This window comes from Squalius cephalus (genome assembly GCF_949319135.1).
Source record: "Squalius cephalus genome assembly, chromosome: 5".
Classification (NCBI taxonomy): domain Eukaryota; kingdom Metazoa; phylum Chordata; class Actinopteri; order Cypriniformes; family Leuciscidae; genus Squalius; species Squalius cephalus.
Window position 1 is genome coordinate 28,186,915 of NC_137126.1, and position 21,709 is coordinate 28,208,623.

At 40.1% G+C, this 21,709-nt stretch overlaps 1 protein-coding gene across 7 annotated transcripts in view; it reads left to right on the forward strand.

The window, feature by feature from the left end:
• Nucleotides 1-21,709, forward strand: part of lrch2 (leucine-rich repeats and calponin homology (CH) domain containing 2) — a 90,555-nt gene that overhangs the window by 55,597 nt on the left and 13,249 nt on the right. The gene's annotated exons all lie outside the window — the stretch shown is intronic.

A 21,709-nucleotide genomic window follows, 5' to 3' on the forward strand; every position in this document is an offset into this window, starting at 1 on the left:
AAATTCCTTTACTTCTGTCCTTATCTAAAACATGACGATTCAGGTTGTGAGAAGATTATTCTTTTGAGGTGCTTTAGAACCACTGCATTCTGAGTTTAGCATCAGTTCCTCGTCCTGCGCATATTGTTCAAATCTTGCCTTGTGATCTTGCTAATAATTAGCTGTAAATGTTATACATTAAAAATGGACAAAATTCTAGACCACTCCGTATTAAAATTCTCATTTCAATGTACCTTGCTGCTTTCACTTCGTAGTCTCAGAGTTGCTAGATTTGCCTGAATTTCTTCATAAATTGATCTTAAATTTTTAAAACTATGGCACAATAATAGATAAACACAGTCCGCTTAAATAGCATATGCTACCTTGAGCCTCTGCATACTCTTTTTCTTATAATTAGTCCACAATTGAGCAGTATATAGCGGTGTGATGTAGGTTCTAAACCGAGAGCACTTCACAGAGTCAGAGCACATAGAAAACCTCCTTATAAGCATGTTAGCTTGAGAATAAATTTTACAGCGCTGACGGTATAGGTCTTTGTCATTCGTCCAGTCATTGGATATGACATGACCTAAATATTTAACTTCCTCACACACAGCAAGAGGGCTATCTGACAAATAAAAGGTCGGAAAAGTTGATTTCCTGTCCTCATCGCTTCTAACTATCATTATGTGGCTTTTCTTAGTGTTATACTTTGTCATAATCAAGGCCATACTGAGAGCACACCTTCAGCATTTGCTGCAGCCTAGCACTTTATGGACAGAGCAGGACCAGGTCATCTGCATACATAAGATGATTAACAATAGTGTTGCCCACAAGACAGCCAGTTTTTAACCTATTTAGCTGATTTGATCATTCATCCATATAAACATTAAATAAAATAGGAGACATAATTCCTCCTTGTCGCACTCCATTACTAACATGGAATGGAGCAGATACAGCATTGTCCCATTTAACTAGAAACGTTTGATGGGCATACCAAAACACTAAAATTCTCACTAAAAATTTAGGGGCACCTCTATCTAGCAATTTTACAAACAATCGTTCATGATTAATTCTGTCAAATGCCTTTGACGCATCAATAAAACATAGGAATATAGATGTATTCAGGCTTGTGTACCTGAACACAATTTCTTTAAGAGCATAGATACACAGGCCGGTTCCATGCTTTCAAACTGATTGTCAGTAGTAAGGATATACATTTCTAGCTTTGTTAACAATATTCTCTCCAGTACTTTAGACAAGATACTGGCTAATGCAATAGGTCGATAATTGTCAATACTGTTGAGCTTACCAGCCTTGTCTTTAAGCACAGGCAGTAACATTACAGACATAATAGCATTTGGCAGGACACCATGAACCAGACAACTATTAAAGCACATGGAAAGCAAAGGACAGAGCTTATGACTGGTGTGTATATATATATATATATATATATATATATATATATATATATATATATATATATATATATATATATATATATATATATATATATATATATATATATATATATATATACACACACACACACACACACACACACACACACACATGTCTGGTGCACTATCTTTGTGAGGACTCTCCATAGACGTAATGGTTTTTATACTGTACAAACTGTATATTCTATCCCCTTACACTGCCCCTATCCCTAAACCTACCCATCACAGGAGACATTCTGCATTTTTACATTTTCAAAAAAACTAATTCTGTATGATTTATAAGCTTTTGTACCCATGGGGACCTCAGTTTAGGTCCCCACGGTGACACGAGTCCCCATGAGTCTGTGTGCATTCAGGTTTAAGTCCCCACCGGTGTAGAAAAACATGTCCACACACACACACACACACACACACACACACACACACACACACACACACACACACACACACACACACACACACACACACACACACACACACAGTGTGGAGAACAAGTATTTGATACACTTCCAATTTTGCAGGTTTTCCCACTTACAAAGCCTGTAGAAGTCTGTAATTTTTATCATAGGTACACTTCAACTGTGAGTGACGGAATCTAAAACAAAAATCCAGAAAATCACATTGTATGATTTAGTAATTAGTAATTAATTTGCATTTTATTGCATGACATAAGTATTTGATACATTAGAAAAGCAGAACTTAATATTTGGTACAGAAACCTTTGTTTGCAATTACAGAGATCATACGTTTCCTGTAGTTCTTGACCAGGGGCCTCATTTATAAAACTGTGCGTAGGAACCTTACTAAAAGTGTACGTGCGCCCGAAAGCCAAAAATGGCGTACGCAAAAAAATATTCAGACTTATAAAACCGTGCGTACGCCAGAACCTGCGCAGAATTCACTTTATAAATCCCAGTCAGCGGAAGATTGTGCGTACATGCGTCTCCACCCGAAATAACCATATATGGAGCTTACAACGCCTAGTTTTACTATGCAGATCCTCATCTACATATCATTTGCATATGATTATTCATCCACGTGATAACTTAAACGTTATCACGTGGATGAATAATCATATGCAAATGATATAAACGGTACAAGAAACATTACATTAATACAAATCAAGTAGTTGTCTATCCTTGCCTTGTTTTTGAATAGCCTGAAAATCAAATAGTGTAAAATACATTTCAGAGAAAGTTTTTCTCAATCTTTTCCACTTGCCGAATTGTATTTTTAATTGATTTATATTTTTAATGGAAACAGATAGGCCTTGGGCATTATTTGCACGAAACTATTTTCTCAGACAATCTGGTATTATCATGATAAGCAATTATCTCTGTGGTTAAAACATTAAAGCACGCCACAGGAAAGTGTTCAAAAACAATCGCATCCACAACAAATATTTCTAATGATTGAATTTAAAAAAATGTTGTAACTTCAGTAATGATTTCATGTTTAGGTGTTTAACTCCATTAATTTGAATGGCATATTTAACCTAAATGTTTATATCAGAAGTATTTTATTTATTTAAACTGTTATTTGCGTCAGTTTCACTAAACGGCTCAACACGCTCGCTGCCGCGGACATTTAAGAAGGAATGGATATTTGCTTCAATTGACAGGCTTGGTGATCGAAATTTTATTTGTATAATCTTTCTGTATATGTTTAATTTTCTTTAGATTTTCTGTATAAAAGTGACCAAAAATACATTTAACTCCAGCTCACCATCGGTGTCGCCAAAGTGCTCCATCTCCAAAACGTTCGTACGCATGGGTCAGAGTTTGCGTGCAGGTGCGCAAATTTTCCCGTCAAGTTTTTCTTTATAAATCCCACCTTTTGCGCAGGAACTGGCGTACGCATGTTTTTAGCCCCGTTTTGTGCGTACGCAAGCTTTATAAATGAGGCCCCAGGTTTGCACACACTGCAGCAGGGATTTTGGCCCACTCCTCCATACAGATCTTCTCCAGATCCTTCAGGTTTCGGGGCTGTCGCTGGGCAATACGGACTTTCAGCTCCCTCCAAAGATTTTCTATTGGGTTCAGGTCTGGAGACTGGCTAGGCCACTCCAGGACCTTGAGATGCTTCTTACAGAACCACTCCTTAGTTGCCCTGGCTGTGTGTTTCAGGTCGTTGTCATGCTGGAAGACCCAGCCACGACCCATCTTCAATGCTCTTACTGAGGGAAGGAGGTTGTTGGCCAAGATCTCGCGATACATGGCCCCATCCATCCTCCCCTCAATACAGTGCAGTCGTCCTGTCCCCTTTGCAGAAAAGCATCCCCAAAGAATGATGTTTCCACCTCCATGCTTCACGGTTGGGATGGTGTTCTTGGGGTTGTACTCATCCTTCTTCTTCCTCCAAACACGGCAAGTGGATTTTAGACCAAAAAGCTCTATTTTTGTCTCATCAGACCACATGACCTTCTCCCATTCCTCCTCTGGATCATCCAGATGGTCATTGGAAAACTTCAGACGGGCCTGGACATGCGCTGGCTTGAGCAGGAGGATTGCGTGCGCTGCAGGATTTTAATCCATGACGGCATAGTGTGTTACTAATGGTTTTCTTTGAGACTGTGGTCCCAGCTCTCTTCAGGTCATTGACCAGGTCCTGCCGTGTAGTTCTGGGCTGATCCCTCACCTTCCTCATGATCATTGATGCCCCACGAGGTGCGATCTTGCATGGTGCCCCAGACCGAGGGAGATCGACCGTCATCTTGAACTTCTTCCATTTTCTAATATTTGCGCCAACAGTTGTTGCCTTCTCACCAAGCTGCTTGCCTATTGTCCTGTAGCCCATCCCAGCCTTGTGCAGGTCTACAATTTTATCCCTGATAAACACAGCTCTCTGGTCTTGGCCATTGTGGAGAGGTTGGAGTCTGTTTGATTGAGTGTGCGGACAGGTGTCTTTTATACATGTAACGAGTTCAAACAGGTGCAGTTAATACAGGTAATGAGTGGAGAACAGGAGGGCTTCTTAAAGAAAAACTAACAGGTCTGTGAGAGAATGTTGAATTTCAGCCCATAAAAATGCAAGCCCTAAAAATACAATGCATTAAAGCAGGGTTAATGCAATGCATATTTTTTCAAGTAGTGCAATTCAACAAGCTTTTTTGTTTCAAAAACATTTGTCATTATTTTACTTACATACACGCTGCATATAGAAATATCTGCTGTCGCGACTCTGGAAAGCTGATCGAGCCGGCGCGAAATAAAAACATTGTTATATGTATTTTAAATAATACACTTTACAAATTATACACAACATATATGATTATTTTACAGTTTTGTTTTATTTCCAGACCATTAGTAGTATATTCTGGCACCTTTCTTGTGTGGGCCAACCATCAATCTGGGTGAGGCAGTGCCACCCTGGCTCTTATGTGGCCTTGCCACTGGTGCGTGGTGCAGTGTTGCCCCAAGCCTTACACTATAAAATCACAAATTTCGAGTGTCAGATGATAAGTCATAAATCTCTGGAGCATGTTAACGTCTCTGTTGATGTGTCTATAATGCTTTAAACATTCTGTAGACAGATAAAACTAAAGTTCAAAACACAACACCATGTGTGACAACACCAACATCAAAGCCTCGTCCCATCTTCCGTCAAATGAGATGCTTTGGCACAAACTCAAGAGAATGATTGATTAACAGCAGACAGACTCAACCTGAAAGAGTTTTGTGAAGAGGAGTGGTTTAAAACTGCTTCTGATCGTTGTACACATCTGATCCACAATTAGGGCCCTTTCACACCTACCTTGTTTGGTCCGGATTTTCTGACTTTTCAGTTTGGTCCGAATCAAAATTACAGAATCAAAAATTCGGGACAGTCCCGAAATCTAAGCTGTTGTCCTGACTCCCGAATCCGGCCCTAATTCTCCCGAAAATTATACTAAAGCAAAATCTTGAGTAGTTATTGTCTGATAAAACATTAAAAACTGTCCGTGGAGGTTGAGTCGTCCTGCAGCCAGCCCCCGCCGGCTGCTCATTGGTTGCAGCATTTTTTTTTTACATTTTGTGAAGTTCTACATAGATATCGTAGGCGCGAATTTATATGCATGGATAATCGAGCGCAAGTTGCAGCAGCCGCGAGCACAGTGAATGTGCAGGCAGTCAGTCTTAAAAGAGGGAGTGATTGGTCACTGTGTGTAAAAAAAAAATACTTCGGCCTAATGTCTGATGTCGGGTTACACAAAGCAAATCATCTACACAATTATTTAGTTTTCTTATTTAATGACCAAGTCATTTAGTTGTAATAATAATTTTGGCATAAGGCTTATTAGCGTTAGGCTATAGCCTGAAAGGTCTGATTTACGCACTGTTACAACAGCCATTGTTTGTTTTGTTTTTCACAATGACATTTGAGTTCATGATTTTAATGTTGTTTTTTTGTGGCAGAATATAAGGACTAATGACAGACTGTTGATATTTGAATAAAAATATGTTTAGTTCAGGTTTGAAATTCATTATCTTTTATTATAGGCTATGTAGTCTAATATCATAGTAGGCCTACCTTTTATTCAAACCAAGTTAATTATTTATTAATTTTTAATTACTTATGTGAAAATTGAAATGGTAAATGTCAAGGAAAGAAAATGGGTTTAAATGGGTGACTTGTAGGTAGCCTTTAGTGTTTTTTTGCAGGACACACAGACACGCACATCCCCATACCTATTCTTCTGTGAGGAAATTTCCCTTCACTGTTTGTCAAGAAAAATGCACTGCCATGAGGTAAAACATTGTTTTGCACTCAGTCAGCTTCCTTGGAAGTATCAAAAGATCAGAATTAGAGGGCAAGCCCAGTCTGTGTCCAGATTACTTCACAATAACAAAATATTTCCCCTAACTGTAACTGAGAGAACAAATGAGAGTCCTTGAAGGATCTGTTTTGTTTGAGTTATTATGGATACATTTGCATTAGCGTTTAATGCTCTCTTTTACTTTTAAAGTGGTTTCTTACCACTGCTATATAGGACACTAATGGTATGAAAAAAAGAAAAAATAACATTAGGTTCCACTTTGTATTAAAGGGGTACTTCACTGCTGGTAAATGGGCTTTCAATAAAACTTGGCTGCCTATATCCACCTTATTTTTGTAGCAAATTAGCTCTATGAAATATTAATAATCAATAATAACTGGTTATAATTGATTATGAATATTTGGATCAGTTAATATAATTAACTTAATGTTGTAAATTAATATTACAATCAATTAACCTGTTTGTGCTGTGAACACTCAGTGTTAATTATTTATTAATTCTAAGAAATGTACATTTCTGGGGCATGGGGAATGTCTTTCTTACTTTACAGTACTACTAAGAGCAAGTAGTCAAGATCTATGATTAGAGACTCCAGATATGAGCTTGAGACACAGACAACTTTACGTGTGACATGAACAAGGTTTTATTAACTAGACTAAACACTTAAACTACTCTAACATACACATACATACATACATACATACATGCATACAGTATACCAAGGGAAAGAGAGCTGAAGCTGAAGCGAGGGAAAGTAAGAAGTTATAGCATTGTTTGAAATTCAGCAGATCAACAGCCTTGAGAAAACCATCAGTTTAGTTCTAACACACCCTTCTTTAAAAGGGGTAAGGATACTTAATGTATCAGATAATGAGACTAAGTTCAATACATGCATGTCTCGCCCATTTGAATCAAACTGTCCTGATGCAATTTGTTGAGGCTCCAGTTGATCTCTGCTGATGTTGTCTTGATTAGAGAGAACCAGTGTGAGTCAGAGGATCTTTGGTGAATGGAAAGACAAGGCTGCAGCCTGGCACAAGCTTGAGGGTCCTTAGAAAACTTCTAGTTCAGCATCATCTTCACATCGGGATTCCAGAAAAGGACTAAGAGAGTAAGAGGGCTGATCTTGTGATCAGTGATTTTTAAAGCATGAAGATGTCACACCCTCTGGAGGTGTGTGAGCCAATAAGATGTTTTCCCTTTGGAGGGAAATTTTTACGACCCATTGTGTTCTAGCAGGGCATTTGAATATGTAATTTTATTTGTGTTTAAGAAAAGAATCTTCAAGATTCTTATAATACTAATCCGTCACAAAGTTAGCAAAATGTAATGTAAATTAACACATGGGGGACGAAGATTGGAGTTTATAGAGACCAAACATGCCACACATATGATTTTGGTAAACCATAGTATGCAAAGTCTGAAACATTAACCCAATAGAGTTTACAAGAATACATAGGCCAAACCACATAAAAGGAAAATCATGAGATGGGAAAATTAGATGCATGTTTATACATTTCTCAAGTGGTTATATATAGAATATAGGATTAACAGGGTTTATTTCTCCTTCTCAGCGAGAATTAAGTGAGAGTCACAACTCTCTGGAAATTCCTTTTGGGGTCGTAAAACTTCTTATCAGTCTTAATGTGTCCTGTAACAGGACACCGGGTTCTGCCAGTGTGTTAGATTCATTTGTGATGTTAGTTTTGAGGGAAGTTTCATAGACCTTTGTTGGGAGAGTGAGTTTGCTGGATTATTCATTAAATATAATGAATAATTTGTGTGTCCGATTGGTCCAGATGCTACAAATCCCCCCTTTCGAACGTTCTTGTCAATGCTATAGACAACAACGAGCGACGTCAAAGGTGCAGAACGATCAGACACCCTTCCGGTTTGTGTCTCCTGGAGTTGTGGTTGTTCCACGGTGGGTGATGTAGACAGTAGTCCAGGTCTCTGCAGCAGGTGCCTTGACAGTGTGTCACCTGTCGTTTGAGGCAGGTGGTTGCTTGTGACAGCAGGGAGTGGTTATGGGTGTTGTGTCTGCAGTGTTACTCTGGTCTGGCGGCAGTGCTGACTTGAGCTTGCCTGAGTTGTGTTTGGTAAGAGTCAGAGGTTCGTTCTTCCCAGTACTCCTCAGGTGAGTTCTGTTCAAGGAGCTCTTTTGCTAGTGCTAGCAGCTCTTGTAACTCAGAAGCAGGCGTTTCCAGCTGTCTTTGTGTAGCCTTTGTTTGGAACCTGTGTGAAAGGTGTAGAGGAGGATGTTGTTGTAGGCTTCAGTGGGATGTCCTCCTGTGGTGTTTGCTGGGTGAGGATGTTCTTTTCCATGGCTCCTCCCAGCGGTTGATCTTGTGTCTAGGTCTATCGCCATGGTGAAGGTTCTGCCCTCTGCTGGCTAGGAGCGTTTTATTGAAGGCTCTTGCATTGTGGCAATGCTGGGTGCCTTCTGGAGCCAGCTTTGGATTCTGGATTTTGCAGTTCAAGGCAAGGCAAGGCAAGGCAAGTTTATTTATATAGCACATTTCATACACAATGGCAATTCAAAGTGCATTACATAGAAGAAATTAAAATAATAAAAGAAATAAGAATAATTAAAACAGTTTAGAAAAATTAAATAAAATACAGTACAAACAGTCGGATGAACAGCGGCACAGTGCTCATTCAGTAAATGCACAGCTAAACAGAAGTGTTTTGAGTCTGGATTTGAATGTGACTACTGTAGGAGCACGTCTGATTTCCTCTGGAAGCTGGTTCCAGCTGCGGCTGGCATAATAGCTAAAAGCGGACTCGCCATGCTTAGAGTGAACCCTTGGTATTTCTAGCTGATGTGATCCTAATGATCTGAGTGATCTGTTGGGTTTATATTCAGTGAGCATATCTGCAATATATTGAGGTCCTAGGCCATTGAATGATTTATATACCAGTAATAATACTTTAAAATCAATCCTAAATGTAACTGGGAGCCAGTGTAAAGACCTGAGGACTGGTGTGATGTGTTCATGTTTTCTGGTTCTGCTCAGAATCCTGGCGGCAGCGTTCTGTATGAGCTGCAACTGTCTTATGGTCTTTTTGGGAAGGCCAGTGAGGAGTCCATTACAAGAATCCACCCTGCTGGTGATGAAAGCATGCACAAGTTTCTCTAAGTCTTGTCTGGAAACAAAGCATCTAATTCTTGCAATATTTTTCAGATGATAGTATGCTGATTTAGTTATTGCTTTGACATGACTACTGAAACTAAGGTCTGACTCTAGGGACACACCGAGATTCCTTACTTGATTTTTAGTTGTTTGACCCCTAGAGTGAAGGTATGCATTCACCTTGAGAACTTCATCTTTGTTTCCAAACGCAATGACTTCAGTTTTGTCTTTGTTTAACTGAAGAAAGTTTTGGCACATCCAACTGTTGACTTCGTCAATGCATTGGCACAGGGAGTCAATGGGGCTGTAATCGTTAGGCGATAGGGCTAAGTAGAGCTGTGTGTCGTCTGCATAGCTGTGGTAAGCAATTTGGTTCTTTCTCATTATTTGGCTCATTGGGAGCATATACAGGTTGAACAGGAGTGGTGCAAGAATTGAGCCTTGAGGTACTCCGCATGTCATGGATGTCCACTCAGACTTATGGTCACCTATACTCACATAATAACCTCTCCCATCTAAGTATGACCTGAACCATTTTAGGACTATCCCAGAAAGCCCCACCCAGTTTTCCAGCCTGTCAAGAAGTATGTTATGATCAACAGTGTCAAATGCAGCACTGAGGTCGAGTAGTACCAGCACTGATAATTTGCCTGAATCAGTATTTAAGCGAATATCGTTTATTATCTTTATGAGCGCTGTCTCTGTGCTGTGGTGCGGTCGGAAACCAGATTGAAAATTGTCAAAGTATCCATTCAAGCTCAAGAATTTGTTCAGCTGATTGAAGACAACTTTTTCAATGATCTTGCCTATGAAAGGAAGATTTGAGATCGGTCTATAGTCGCTTAATATGGTCTTATCCAGATTGCTCTTTTTCAGGAGGGGCTTGACAACTGCAGTTTTCAGGGAGTATGGAAAACTCCCAGAGTGAAGTGAGACATTTACCACTTCTAGGAGATCTGATTCTAAACTGTTTAACACACTTTTGAAAAATGATGTGGGAAGTGTGTCAAGAGCGCATGTTGATGTTTTAAGGTGCTGTACAGTTTCTTCCAAAATTTTGCCATTTATTTCTTTGAAATCAGACATAGTAACTACTTTCTCAGGTGGTTTGATCTGTCTGACCTCAGTGCAACTCAAGGATGTGCTGATCACCTTTCTGATATTACTGATTTTCTCAGAGAAGAAAGAAGCAAACTCACTACACTTGTTCTCTGAGAGCATTTCACTGGGAATCTGGCTTGGAGGGTTTGTCAGTCTCTCTACAGTAGCAAAAAGAGTGCGTGTGTTGTTTAAATTACTGTTTATAATATTTGAGAAGAAAGTCTGTCTAGTTTTGCCTAGTTCCATATTGAAAGCATGAAGGCTGTCTTTGTAGATGTTATAATGGACTACAAGTTTAGTCTTCCGCCACATGCGCTCTGCTTTTCTGCATTGTCTTTTCATATTTTGCACTGCTGTTGAGTTTCTCCAAGGTGCTTTTTGTCTGCCACTCTTCTTCCTGACTTTAACAGGAGCAATATCATCAATTATACCTTTAACTTTTGAGTTAAAAGAATCAAGGAGAAAATCAACAGAGTCAGCAAATATACTTGGTGTTAAGGATATAGCCTTCATAAATAGTACACTGGTGTTCTCATTTAAGCATCTCTTCTTGACAGACACAGATTTAGCTTCAATGGCAGGAGAGATCAATATATCAAAGAAAATACAGAAATGATCAGACAGTGCTACATCCTTAATAACAATTAATGAAATGTTTAGACCCTTACTGATAAGTAAATCTAGAGTGTGTCCACGATTGTGTGTGGGTCCATGTACATGCTGAGTCAGATCAAAAGTTTTTAAAACAGTTTTGATTTCTTTTGCCATATTGTTTTCTGCATTATCTATGTGAATGTTAAAATCTCCAGCAATGGCAAAACAGTCAAACTCTGAGGTAATTGCTGATAACAGTTCTGTAAAGTCCTCAGCAAAGGCTGGAGAGTATTTTGGAGGCCTGTAAATAATGATAAGTAAAATGCGTGGAGCACCTTTCAACACAATACCCAGATATTCGAAAGAAGGGTAATTCCCAAATGATATTTGCTTACATTGATAGATATCTTTAAAAAGAGCAGCTAGACCCCCACCTCTCTTAACAGCTCTGCAGACACTCATAAAAGTAAAGTTCGGAGGGGCTGTTTCATTGAGGACTGTTGCACTGCAGCTGTCTTCTAGCCAGATTTCATTTAGAAGCATAAAATCCAGGTTGTTTGTGGTTATTAAATCGTTGACTAGAAGTGATTTATTTTTAAGTGAACGAATGTTTAAAAGTGCTAACTTAACAGTCTTACTTTTTGTCCCCACATCAATCTTACTTTGACGTGTAATAGGCACCAGATTAGTTAGGTTTGCTGCACGGCTATTGAAGGCCTTAGACTTTCTATCTTGTAATAGAGCAGCAATAGAGAAAGATACAGGCACACTGGGTTCCCGCTTGTTCTGTAAACATTTGAGAAAGTTACTGTTATCAGAGCGGGGACCCAAAACACATCACTGAGAGCTGGTATCAGTTGTTTTTGGTTCACCTCGAGCAGAAGGAGGATGGTGTGGGCCCTGGCGTTGTGGCAGAGGCCGAAGAGCTCTCACAGGAGGGGGAGGGCGAGCTGGGCCCGCAGGCTTTGGTGCGGGTGGTAATGGTGCCTGTCGTTTTTTGGTTGGTATCTGGGGGCTTGCAGCAAAAGAGTGGGATAGTCTGGTTCCAGCATACACCAGTTCTTCCATTTTCTGTGAGAAACACAGTAGTGGCGATGCTGGAGAGAGGGAGAAAGTGTCTGGTGAAAGGGGCTGTTGCTCTGGTGTTATAGGAGGCTGTGATATGCTGTCCTGGCTTCCCTGGCTGTTTTCCAGGAAGTCGTCCTTGGGTGCTGAATCTTCAAGCAGTTCTGATATGTCTCTCTGTGGGCAGGGCTCAGCTGAGATTGTGTCCGTGAGCAGAGGTTGTTGTGGCGGAGTGGTGTTATCATTGTCCTTGTGTGATGTCAACCGCATGTCCATTTTGCTGCTGAAGTGAAGTCCCGTGGTCATTCATACTGTGTCCATGTGTGTGTGTGCCGTTCAGATTGAATGGATTGGCACAAACTGCAGAAGGATGATTGAGGGAGAAGTAGAAATTGTCCTTTAACACTCTTGAACCAAGTTTGTTTGGGTGATGGCCATCCCGATGAAAAAGTTGTCTCTGACTCCAGAAAAGATTGAAATTGTCAATGAAGTTTACTCCTTTTATATTGCAGGTTTTTTGCAGCCATGTATTTAGCCCAAGCAACCGTGAGAACCTGTTTGTTCCTCTTGCTGGGAGTGGTCCACTGATGAATGTTTGAACTTTCAGTCTTTTAAGTGTTTCAAAAAGTTCATGGAAATCCTTCTTAAGGAGTTCTGACTGCTCTTTATGAATATCATTCTTCCCCACATGTATGATGAGTCGATTTGCAGTCTTATGTTTCATCAGAATGTTCTGAAGTTCCCTGTTTACATCAGAAGTTGTTGCTTGTGGAAGGCAGCATGTAGTTGTATCCCTGCCGCTAATGTGTCTGATTATCGAGTCCCCCACTATCAGAGTCCTGGGCTCGGCTGCGCTCTGAGCTGAGTGCCGCTGTCTGCTCGACCTTGAGCGCCAGTTAGCATCAGTGTTAGCTACTGGCCCATTCAGTCTGTGTTCGATCATATTCATCACATTTGGGGATTCCTCATTTACATTCATTAGTACTTCAAATCTGTTCTCAAGATGTATAGGCGGTGGTAGAAGACCAATGTTTGCAATCCTTGTCAGAGCTGTATCTGGGGTAGAGGATGCTACTGCGGCAATATGTGATGCTCGTGACAATCTGATGTCTCGAGTGCCTTTGGGTCTAGCTCCCTGTTTGTGCCATCGATTAGTAAGTCGATCGGCTTGTTTCTCTACCTGTCGAGGAGCACTAGTTTCATGGGACTCACCGGTATGCTGAGGGTGTCCATGACGAAGCTCTGTTGTGTGCTCCGTCTGGTTTGGTGGTCCCGTAAGTAACTTTGTTTCGAGAACTGCAATCCTTTGTAAAAGTCTGTGGCAGTTGGTGCAGCAAGTAGATTCTTGAACCTGAAGAGGCATTTTCTCTCTTATCCGTATGAATGTAGGCAGTTGTGTTTTCCTTTCCCGGAATGTAAGCTGGTCGGGTAAAAGAATTCTGCGTTTTTGTAGTAATCCAAACTTTGTTGTCTGAGCACTGTGCTGTTTGCTGAAGTTAAAATTAGATGATAAAAGGAAATAAAATATAAAATATAGGAGATAAAATGTAAAAGCGATAGAGCAAAGCGCGGAGCAGTAAGCAAGAGCGTCCGAACAGTTCAGAATCACTGGGGTCTTATAACCCCTTTTTGAGGAGGCCTTGTGTTTGTTAAAGGCCTTCTGTGTCAGGTCACGCAGTTGTTGGATAAGCATTGTGTGGGGGCAGACCATAATGCCTAAATGGTGACTTATAATAGGATGGAGGTTTCTGAGGAAAAGGCTCTTGAAGCTGGTGTCCTCCTCCATCCCAGGTTCGTTATGAGCTCTGAAGTAAGCTCGTCTGAGTCTGTGGTAGTAAACATAGGGAGTTTCATGCCAAACCTGTTTGGTGTCTAGGGCAGCGATCAGTCCGTTTTTTGGCTCTGAGAATTCCTTTATGATGGCTTGTTTCAGCTGCTGGTAGTTAGACTGGATGTTTTCTGGCTGCCGAGCCAGAAAGCGTCGCAACTCTGGGCTGGATGTGATCCAGATCAGATAGAGTCTATCTTGATGGTTCACACTCAAAGGCTGCAGGTGAAAATCATTGTCTCGCAGGTAAGCCTAGACAACGGGGTCTCCTGCAAACTCTGGATTAAATGCAGGGATCTGTCTGGCCATTCAGTTGAGGTCTTTGAGTGTCACTACATGTGTCATTTCAGGATTCGTCTGAATCAATCCTTTTCCTTCTGCGGCTGCAGAAACTTTCAGGAAACTGTCCGATGACGTGTTAAGCAGAGGGGTTTGTCTCCCCCCTTTGTAACTCTGTGCTTGGCTGGGGGAGGTTGCTCTGCTGATTGCAAATGGGGGAGTGAGATGTCTCTCCTGCTGTGGTTCTTTTTGCAGCAGGTAAGAGTGTCTAGGTTCTCGTTGGACCATGTCAAGTTCATCTTTGTGTTGTCCAGCTGCTGAGTCAGTGCTTCAATTCCAGCTCTGGACACATTCAGATGACCTTCACAGGCCATGATTCTGGCATCTTTGCCCAAGAGTTCAGAATTTGCTGCTTTTAACTGTGACTCTTTGCGAAAGAGTTCCTTTTTAAGGTCCTCTCTGGCTGTCTTTTCCAACTGCTCTCGTTGTTTAGCAGCTGTCAGAGCCTTTTGAACCCTGTGTATTTCCTCCTGTGACTCCCTTCTGCCAGGGTCCTTGGGTCTGTCCCAAGTAAAACACACACACACACACACACACACACACACACATATATATATATATATATATATATATATATATATATATATATATATATATATATATATATATATATATATATATATATATATATATATATAAACGTAGTTAATCTGGTTCATATCTTCCTTTTTTTTTTTTTTTGGCTAGTAGAAGTTCTGAATACCCGGTAACTTAAAAATGTTGTTGCCAAATTGGCCTGTGTGTGTTTGTTAGTTTCAAACACTGATTTGCCACTAGTGCTGGGCGCTATGACCAAAAATTTATCATGGTATTTTTCAAAATTATATCGGTTTCACGGTATATGACAGTTGGGGGCGTGTCAGTGAGAAACATGGCGGAATACTACAAATCTTAAAGGTATTTAGCAGTGAAATTGTTAGGCTTTTTTATTTACAGCGCAGTAAGCTAATTTCCTGCATAGAATATGATGGCATTATAATATAACAAAGTAATATGTTACAATAAAGTTTGCAGTGGCTTCATAAATTAAAAACATAAAAAAGCAAAGCGCACTTGATGCATATTTCTTTGTTCTTCATTTTTCTAGAACTAGAATTTAAGAACCATGCTGTATTTTTGTGTAATTATTTAAAAGTACACCGCCATCTTACTCCGACAAAAGTGACTTGAACGCACCTGCCGTCGTAAACACGACTTCCCACCTCGTAAGTACGAACTTCCCAGGAGGACTTGAACGCACCATTACTGTCATGAGTGAATATTATAGAAAAATTCCACACCAGTATAGTAGTTGGTTGGCAAGGCCCCACAAAATGATGCTGTTTAAAAAGAGGTGCCAGCAGGAAGTGCTTTAGGAGCGGCAGAAACAGCGGTTTCCCCGGTAACGGCTGTACACAAAGCAGCAGTGCTTATAAACGCTGCTTTATCAGAAAAGATAAAGATTAAATGAAAATAACATCGAAACTTTTCTTCAAAGATATATAAAATAATTATATTCATATAATATATATCCAAATATATATATATATATATATATATATATATATACAGTCGTGCTCAGAATTAATGGCACCCCTGGTAAATATGATCAAAAATGGCTCAAAAATAAATCTGCATCGTTTATCCTTTTGATCTTTCATTAAAAAAATTGGCAAAATCCTAACCTTTCATTGAAGTAAAAGGATTGAAAGTGGGGGGGAAATCACATTATAAAATTAATGTTTTTCTCCAAAACACGTTGGCCACAATTATTCATACCCTTTTATTAAATACCTTTTTGCAATTTCCTTATGCCAAGATAACTGCTCTGAGTCTTCTTCTATAATGCCTGATGAGTTTGGAGAACACCTGACAAGAGATCAGAGACCATTCCTCCTAACAGAATCTCTCCAGATCCTTCAGATTCCCAGATCCATGTTGGTGCTTCTTCTCTTCAGTTCACTCCACTCATCAGGTCAGGGAACTGGGACGGTCATGGCAGAAGCTTCATTTTGTGCTCCCTAACACATTTTTGTGTTGATTTTGATGTTTGTTTTGGATCGTTGTCCTGATGGAAGATCCAACCACGGCCCATTATAAGATTTTTTAGCAGAAGGCGTCAGGTTTTGATTTTTTTATCTGTTGATATTTGATAGAATCCACGATGCCTTGTATCTGAATAAGAAGTCCAGGACCTCCAGCAGAAAAATAGGCCCACAACATTAAAGATCCAATGGTATATTAAATTGTACACATGGGGTACTTTTTATGCAGTCGTCCTGTCCCCTTTGCAGAAAAGCGTCCCCAAAGAATGATGTTTCCACCTCCATGCTTCACGGTTGGGATGGTGTTCTTGGGGTTGTACTCATCCTTCTTCTTCCTCCAAACACGGCGAGTGGAGTTTAGACCAAAAAGCTCTATTTTTGTCTCATCAGACCACATGACCTTCTCCCATTCCTCCTCTGGATCATCCAGATGGTCATTGGCAAACTTCAGACGGGCCTGGACATGCGCTGGCTTGAGCAGGGGGACCTTGCGTGCGCTGCAGGATTTTAATCCATGACGGCATAGTGTGTTACTAATGGTTTTCTTTGAGACTGTGGTCCCAGCTCTCTTCAGGTCATTGACCAGGTCCTGCCGTGTAGTTCTGGGCTGATCCCTCACCTTCTTCATGATCATTGATGCCCCATCATTATTGATGTGAGATCTTGCATGGTGCCCCAGACCGAGGGAGATCAACCGTCATCTTGAACTTTTATACAGGTAACGAGTTCAAACAAGTGCAGTTAATACAGGTAATGAGTGGAGAACAGGAGGGCTTCAAAATTCGCATTTAGGAGATAAGCATTCAAAACTTACACTCTCTCACTTCCGCTAAAATGGATCACTGATTATTATGACATCACTGTGGACTTCAGCTTCTCATCACATCTTCTGTCCTATCAAATGTGTTCTAGAATCTAAAGCGTCCCGCCCCCTATGCTATAAATACCACCTGGTCAAAAGGACCGTTGACATGTAGCGGAGCAATATGGGTTTTTGCCAGGGTCGATATTGTCCACACCACTTTTTGAAATAACTCGCGGCACTGATGTACCTAATACACATCTCCAGTTAACTAGCAGGGCATTCATTTCGTTCGTTGGTCAAATAAGAGGCGTTCTAGCGCTGAAATGTGTTGTTTTTTAAATCAAGCTGCTGAGCTCCTTGCCTGCGATCAGTTGCATCGAAACAGTGTTCTCTTGTGTCTCCAATCGGCGCTTCAATCTATCGCCGTCTTCACTCAGCGCTTCAATCTATCACCGTTGCAGAGACTATTTGTTCCAGTGAAATCACAAAACAAAATGCACACAAACGTGTCCCTGCTTGATATGCAACCACTGATTAACATATTCGGTTTTGATGAGGAAAAAAAACTATACGAGTGCGGATTAGAACCCAGAACCTCTGACACGCTTGGCAAAAGTTCTGCCACTAGACCATGAAAGTACAGAAGTTACAGTCGCAGATCTATGGATTTATTCACGTGAAAATACTTATAAATATTATATATTGTACACATATTGTACATTTATGTCTCTGCATTGTATAGCAACCACCTCCCCCCAACACCCCACACACCAGACTGTCCCACCCACTTTTTAAAACAAAATTATGCCACTGGTTGGAGATGAGTGTTTGGTTGCTCGAGTTTTATTCAGTTTTCCAACTGTACATTGGTTAGGAATGAAATGGCTAGAATTTATTCACACCTTGAATCCAACGTATGAAAAGGGACCCTCTCAAACAGTGTAGCGCCGCGTTCCGAACGTATACACGTATGAGAGCGACATACGCCGGTATATTAAAAATTCATATCATAACAAAAATAAACACCAGTATTCGGTACGAACTGATATACTGCCCAGCACTATTTGCCGCTATAGGGAAATAATTAGAGGAATATATCAAAGTGCAGTAAACTGTAAAACTGTTTGTGCCACAAAACAGCCCGTTTATAATTGAGAAAATACATTAAAATGACAAGAAATACCAGTTTGCAATATCAAGCAGCATAACAAGCCGTTTTGTACAGCTAAAAATAATTGGAAGCGAATGACACCGAAGCCAGGCACATTATAATTACAAACCTGAAAAATAAGGTGAATATAGTAGCAAGACAAAAAAAAAAAAAATCTGTGCTACCTTACTAGAGAAACAAGAGGAAAACATTTTTTTGCCTTCCCTTTTGCCAAATAGGTAGGAAAACTTCAATGCACTTTACATGCTGCAGTCCAAGGCCTCTCCCACCAGTCTGCAATGGATATGCTTGACCAGAGTATAAAGCGCCTTGCTTTAGTAGGAAATACTTCTTAGCAAACTTACAATCATAATTGTCAACTTGTATCAAGTGTGGGTATCTGCAGGTTGGAGAAATGGGCGTGACGAAGGTTGCGGCGTGGAGAAAGGTCTTTATCATTGGTTGCAAAAGCTATCTGTCAAGGGTGTGGGGTAGGATTAGGGGTTAGTTTCTGTTGTAGCAGTTCACCTTTCGGCACACCCATTACTCAGACCTACAGCTATCCTTGTCTCACTTGTATTGTTCCTGGGTGCAAGAGTTACAAGAGTAAACATTTAGAGGGAGTGATTTATTGTCGGTTTCCAGTTAAGGATCCAGCGAAGGCTGCAAAGAATCATAAATATGTAGAGCATGCCGCAACGGAAAATCTGAAAAAACTCTTTTTGTATTCAACATTTCAAACTGGATGACCACAAACAGTGTTGTGGGCCAAATGGAGGGGGAAAACTGAAAGAAACTACCGTTCTGTCATTTCTTCCCAACCCCCAAAGCAAAACGCTGTCGCATACAGGTTAAAAAGCTGTTGCCATTTTTACCTTAATGCTGTTTAAAGAGTAGATAAAATACGATACAGTGATTAAACCTATTTGGTATCTGGTGATGTATAGCGGGGACATTACATTATATCATTATATCCTGGGTTTTTTACTTTGCGTGGGAGGAAGTGTAGGCTGCGTGATGACGTCAGAATTTGAATTGGACAAATTTACGATTGCGCCCACAAATGCATACAATAAGATCAGCCGCAAAAATAGCCCCGTCAAAGCCTTTTCAGCGCTATTTTTTTTCACTGTGTGTCTTTAGTAAACCCTGATAGTAGTTTTTTAATTTTTAGTTTTTTTAATTTTTAAAAATTTTTAAAGAGGGTTTACTCGAATCCCACCTCAGTAGCAGCAAGTGTTTTGCAATAGAGGGTATGCGCATGATGGGAAAGAGCTGTGTGATTGTCTGTACAAGTAGATTCAGCAAGAAATCGGAGCCATCTTTTTACAGAAAAGAGAAGCAAATGGATCACTGCAATTCATAGAAACAACTGGAATCCAGATTGAACTCGTCTGCCTGACGGTAACAGCTGATAGGTATCCAGATAACTTTATAAGTTTCTACAAACAGCCCAAATATCCTTTTATGTCCTTGTCACTTAAAATTCGCCAACAAATCTAGTCTTGAAGTAAGACCAAGTGTCAAGTCAAATTTATTTTGTGTTGCCTAGCAGATAAAGCATTCACAGGCTTAGTTTTATGTATTTCCCCGGTATCGAAATCAGGTACTTTTCAAGAAACCCGATTCCTGGCTACATGTCAGTGTCCATGGACCACTGGTTCTTTGGTAAGTTGTGAGGAACATTGTCACTTCCCTTAATTTATGCAGATAATCATTTGTTTTACTCCCGTTTTCACAGTTACGCCTATTAAAATGTTGCAGGATATTTTGCCACTCAATCTGGCTGAGGGAGCGTGTCCCAACAGACAAATTATGTCAGTGCATACACTTTATACAACATGAATATAAGTGCATATACCTAACAATTTGTGGTTGTTTTTTGATGTAAGTACATAGTAGTTAAAGACACTTAACATAAACGGTGAAAGAAAGGGTTTACCACACAATAGAATTCCTGTACACACCTCGACACACTCCTGTTCACAACCAATCATCCAAACACATGCAGTACATGCAAGTTGCAAGAAACAATGCAAGAAACATTTCTGTAATTGCCAGTTGATCTATTTTGAATGAGGCAATTCATTCACTGCAGCTACATGATTTGACCAAGAGGAAAGATGAATATCTTCCCTGCTCTTGAGATCTTGTTTATCTTCATTTTATGTCATCACTGTATGAATTCCAGGACTGTTATGGGAATCGTCTAGAGAATTTGCTCTCCCTCTTTGCTCTGACAAGTGTAGGCGATGCCAGGCTGATAATTCTATTTTTGTTTTGTCTATCATATGATGTCTTACTCTCTTCTCCAAAAAAGAGAGTTGTATTGCTTTCCTGAATCAAACTTCTGCTTAATAAAACGGTTAAACATTCACAGCCATTGGTTTTAACTTTCAATTGAAATTAATTGATTTAAAACAGTGAGGAATGTTTGTGACTCAGAGAAAAAGAAAAGTCATGGTTGAGCTGGAATAATGAGTAGCCTTCCAAGTCAAGAGAGAGTGAATCAATAAAGGAATCAGTTTGCATCAGACAGGTTTCCAGCTTTCCACATAAAAGGGAAATCAGGAAAAGAAACGATTTGTGTGTGTGACTAGCAGAACCTGAAACTTTTCTGGTATCGGGTATACCTAAATCTGTTCTTAAGATGCGATTGGACAAAGAACATGAAGGCAAGGCAAGGCAAGGCAAGGCAAGGCAAGGCAAGGCACTTTTATTTATAGAGCACGTTTAAAACAGGCACTGCTGACCAAAGTGCTGTACAGTCAGTTCAAACAGTATAAAATACATAAATACACCAACAAACACAAACACATCATAAACCCATCATAAAAACCCATCATAAAATTACATTTGACCAAAAGCCAAAGAGAAAAAATAAGTCTTTAGTGAAGATTTAAAACTATCAACAGTGGAAGACAATCTTAGGTGTTCCGGCAAATCATTCCACAGACGCGGGGCAGCGACAGAAAAAGCACGATCACCTTTTAATTTCAATCTAGATCGAGGCACACTGAGCATCAACTTGTTCGAGGACCTTAAGGGTCTAGAACATTTCCGGTGGAGAAGATCTGTAATGTATTGAGGAGCTTGGCCATTCAACCCCTTAAACACATACAACAAGACCTTAAACTTGACACGGTACTCGACCGGCAACCAGTGAAGCGCAGCCAGAACCGGCGAAATATGTTCCCTCTTTCGAGTACCAGTAAGAAGCCTGGCGGCAGCATTTTGTACAGTTTGTAGGCGGGATAAGGAGGACTTAGCTACCCCAAGGTACAGCGAGTTACAATAATCCAGCCTAGATGAAATAAAGGCATGAATCACTATCTCCAGATCTTTTACTGTTAAAAATGCTTTTAATTTCGCAATAGATCTCAAATGATAAAAGCTACTCTTCACTACTGAGTTAATTTGTTTGTCAAATTTAAGGCCGTTATCAAAAATCACTCCCAAATTTCTGGTATAAGC